Source organism: Adiantum capillus-veneris, chromosome 29 (genome assembly GCF_014529385.1).
Source record: "Adiantum capillus-veneris isolate H3 chromosome 29, ASM1452938v2, whole genome shotgun sequence".
NCBI classification, from domain to species: Eukaryota; Viridiplantae; Streptophyta; class Polypodiopsida; order Polypodiales; family Pteridaceae; genus Adiantum; species Adiantum capillus-veneris.
Window position 1 is genome coordinate 11,863,788 of NC_140959.1, and position 4,653 is coordinate 11,868,440.

Sequence of the window (4,653 nt, forward strand, 5' to 3'; positions counted from 1 at the left end):
TGGATTATTTACAAGTCTTATGAAATATCCTAACGAGGTCATGGAGGAACAAGATTTACCAGAGCAGATGAAAAAGTGGAAAAGAATAAGGAATATATTGAAGTGACAGAGATAGAGGAGTCCATTGATCTTGAAGAAGAAGCAAAAGAGGTGAAACAAAGCAATCTTCTCTCAGTGAAAACCTCAGATATCAAGCTACCTCTAGATGTGTCAGGTTTCAATGAGCAGCAAGCCACCTTAATGCTACCAGGAGTGCAAGAGTTTAAATTTGGAGATAGGGCGTACATTTCATTAGGAAAAAATTGGACCCCCTTGGGGCCATGTAAGGATTCCTAATTTTAAGGGATTAAAGCTAATTTTGTAGGAGATGGAGGGAATAAAGACAATAAATAGGGCTACTTTTGTAGCTCTCTCTCTAACTTCTCTCTAGATAGGAGAGGAGGGGAAAGTAGGGAATGAGGGTGGTAAAGTAGGAGGAAGAGGGGGGATAAAGTAGGAGAGAGAGGAGTAAACCTAGAGAGAAGAACCATTCTCTCTCTACCTATCACCAAACAAAGAGAGTAAGTAGTTATGACAAAATCCACTTTTCAGTCCGTGCATCAATTCACCCCAAAAAATTGAATTTTTTATAAAATCTTCAAAATGGATCTTTTAAGCTTTCAAAAGGTCCCTATATATATATATATATATATATATATATATATATATATATATATATATATATATATATATATATATATATATATATATATATATATATATATATATATATATATATATATATATATATATATATATATAAAATAGTATTTTTTAAGAAGAATCTAACTTTAATAAGCTCCAAATCTAAAATTCCTTGGGTCCCTCTCTACATTAACTCCAAGAATAAATAGATAATGCCACATCATCAAAACGTCCATCTAATAAAGCCTAAAAATTGAAATTTTTAAATTTTAAAAATTTTCCTCCTTTGAGCTCAAAAATTGAACCTATATATGAAAAAATATATTTTTAAGTCTTTTTATCCCAAAAATTGTCTGTTTATCCTAAAAAGTATATCTTATAAATTTTTTTCCCCATCATAACTTTTCACCATGTCTCTTCGCGACATAACCAATGAATCACCTGCGCCGTCATCTACTAGGTCAACTAATGTCAGTCTGTGTCTACCAATCGAATTTGCTCCCATAAAAAAAAATGACAAGAAAGCATCTCAACCGGCATCCGTACGACGGTTTCGAGGAGAAACCAATGTTGACTTGTGGCTTGATGGAGGGTTGTAACCAAAAGATCTGCTCGTGGGCTGTCATCCGACATTCCGTACACTCCCAAGATTAATCAAATATGTGGGAGAAGGAGAACGTGGTCTTCTTGGGTATTGTAAGAGATTGGACTCCAATCACGCAGGTGCGTCGGCATATTTCCGACAACAATGTCAAGTGTTACACATTCATTCCACAAATTTCCAACAACAACTACATTCCACAGAGAAACAACTCAAAGATCTTAAAGAGGAGATGAAAGCTACAGAAACAGAGGTAACTAAGCTACAGATTGCAATGATGCACCTAAAAGCCACTCCATTTGGCATGCGTGAGCGTAAGAGGGAGTTCTCTTCCATTGAAAACTTATCCTCTAATGGAGGGGCACGTAAGAAGTGGATCACGGCAACCAGGTTTTTTTTTTAAAGTCACAGTGTTCATAACTCTCAAATAATTTTCATCAATTTGTAACTCGGTTCACCTTTTGAAATAGGACATATATACAAGATGTGTGTGGAAGTTTTAGACAAGAGGACCGTTGCAATCTTCTCCTAGGATGCATCTCAAAGGAAGATATACTTTACATCATAGGTTGTGAAAAGGCCAAACACATGAAAGATGCCATCACAAAGGATATCCTAAAAAAGATCTCTAATTTTGTGTATGAGGATGATGTCCAGAGAGCTTGTGATGAGGTTGGGATCAGCACAAATGCATACCATGCACTTCATGGATTGATGAAAGATGCATTACGAGAGCAAGGCATCACCGAGAATTTATTTTCTATTCCACATAGGGTCCGACTTGCAAAAAAAGCAAACAATGATCTCATTCGGGAATCCCTTGGCGAATACAAACACATTGAAGGATCCATGGTGTACTCTTCCACGAGTGTCAAGTCACGTGGTAATATAAAGGGAGGCAATACTATTCCTAATGGGGCAAAGTCTTTTTAGTTATCATCAATTCAACAATATTTTTGTTGACTTGAAACGACTACAACGAGCTATGGTTAAATTTTATGCTTTGTCTCCACAAGGTAATACAAATTGTAATGTCATTTTTTATTTGTATTGAATATCATTTAGTATAATAATTCAATTCCTGTGTTGTTTCAGTACTTGGAGAGAAGCTCATATATATTCTTAGGCTAAATGAATGTCAAATTGTCAAAGGACGGAGATTGGAACGTATGAGTGTGACACTCATGAATGAGGCAATGTTTTTTGCAAAAGTCGATGCTATCGGTGATCATTCTCAGAAACCATCATTTAGTGTACAATCGGAAAAAGAAATATGGTGGTTAGGAGATTTTGAAGTTCCGAAAGAGACTCATGAGGTGTTGGCATGGGTCTTCTCTATGATCCCGTGGATCACAGAGGTTATTAAGGCACAACTAGAGGGAGAAAAGCTAGAAGTAGATGGAGTAGGTACATTTAATGTTGAGTGGCACTTAGGAGGTGATCTAAAAACAATCAAATGTATACTTGGGTGTAAACAAGATGCTTCATCACTTCTTCCTTGTTCATATTGTGTACGAGGATACAAGGAGAGTACTCGTGGCTCCACATCTTCAAAGAAAAATGTCAAGGGAAGTCAGGTAACAGGGTCAATGGATGATGATGCAAGGGATTGGGTGTGCTCGGTGTTGAAGTGTCCTATCATGGAGGTCCCCAATCGGTCGACAAAATATAAAACAAGGCATCCCATTATCAATTTTACACTTACAAATGTATACTTTTGCACTTTGCATGCCTTTATGCGTATATTTGATCGTTTGTTAAAGCTTCACATAGAGTACTCTTTCACAATGAAACCACTTTCTAGATCCGTGGAAGCCATTGGAATAGTTGAAACAATTCTAAATTCAATTGGATGTCATGGTGGCAATGTTTCTATCATCGGTGAGGTGGAAAATATGCATGAAGTGCCACAAAAAGTATCTATGAATGGTGTGAAAGCACGTAGGTTTTTCAAGAAACCAGAGATGCGAAAGGAGAGGGGTGAAGAGGATGCTCCATGGGAGCTATGGAAAGCGCTTTGCAAGTGTACGACCGATCAAGATTCAAATCCCGTGCTTGTAAATCTGCGTAGGCAAGTGTGGCACCACTTGGATTTAGTGCTTCAAATCATGTGGAAACCCCAAACCACGAGCGAGCAACAAAATTTGTTCAAAGATCACATTTTGAATTTCACTAAAGCATTTGTGCAAGCGTGGGGAGAGAGCAATATCACACACTACATGGTAAGTTACTTTGTTCAGTTCAAATTTTGATACTATACATAAATATTTATTTGATCTAAGCATTTTTTCTTGATGCAGCATATTTTGTATGCGCATGGAGCATTCTTTATGTCAAAATATGGTTCATTAGACATGCGGAGCACTCAAGGAATGGAAAAATCACATTATCGAGCCAAAGGTGTTTACTTTAAAAATACACGTCACGGTGGTGGAACTACGAGATCCAACTACATGAAGGAGATGTTTGATTGGTTCTTTCATTGTTCTTTGGGGAGATGTCATGCCATAGAGCGAGCGCAAAAGTCAAGTCTTGCCAAGGAGGTTAGGAGACAATCTCGACTTACTGCTAAAGAGAAATGGAGAAACTCCACCGGACCCCTTAATCATGCTAGGTGGCGTGAAAATCGCCATAGAGTGGCCAAAGGTTGGTTACCCAACATGTAAAACAAATGATGCTATGCAATGTAATGTTTATGTTTGTAGATGTCTTTGTTGAGTTGCATATAATACTTTTGCATTTATCCATTTTTTGTTTTTTATATTGTGATGATATTAAGAGTTTTTTTAAGTGGCTTGGTCAAGTGTGAAGAGACCTTTTTTTTTTAAATAGAGGGCTTTTAGAGAAGAGGGAGTCTCATTTTCAATCTTGCCCCTTCTTACACCATGGCACGCACAAAGAAAACAGCAAGAAAAGATCAACCTTGTTTTGCTCACCCTCACTCAACCGTCCAAGGTGCTCAAAAACCACCTTGGATACACGAACAAGAGCTCTTAGAAGAAATGGAGAGAGAATGTTCAGGTGAAGAGCAACAAGATGGACAACCTTCATGCAAGAAGAAATGGGTAGTGACATCATACACAGAAACCGAAACGAACAACGCCACGTGGCTTCGGCGCTCTGCCGTCAGATCAGCCTAGAGGTGATCATGGGTTACTAAATGAAGAGGATTTTGAGGATGTAGTAGAAGAGCCAGTTGGAGCGCAGGGTGGAGTTGAAGAGCTAGTCGAAGCACATGGTGGCCTTGAAGATGCGCAAGGTCCTTCTCTCAAGCCCTCTCGTAAAAAGAAAAATTTTTTCAAGGTTCGCCCTCACAAGGCCCATGTCCCAGATCCTACCATCCCTCAACAACGGGCTCCTGCTGTGAA

General features: G+C 38.2%; 1 pseudogene; it reads left to right on the forward strand.

The window, feature by feature from the left end:
* Positions 1-1,094: 1,094 nt before the first annotated feature.
* LOC147418764 (uncharacterized) lies at positions 1,095-1,688 on the forward strand (annotated as a pseudogene).
* Positions 1,689-4,653: the final 2,965 nt, after the last annotated feature.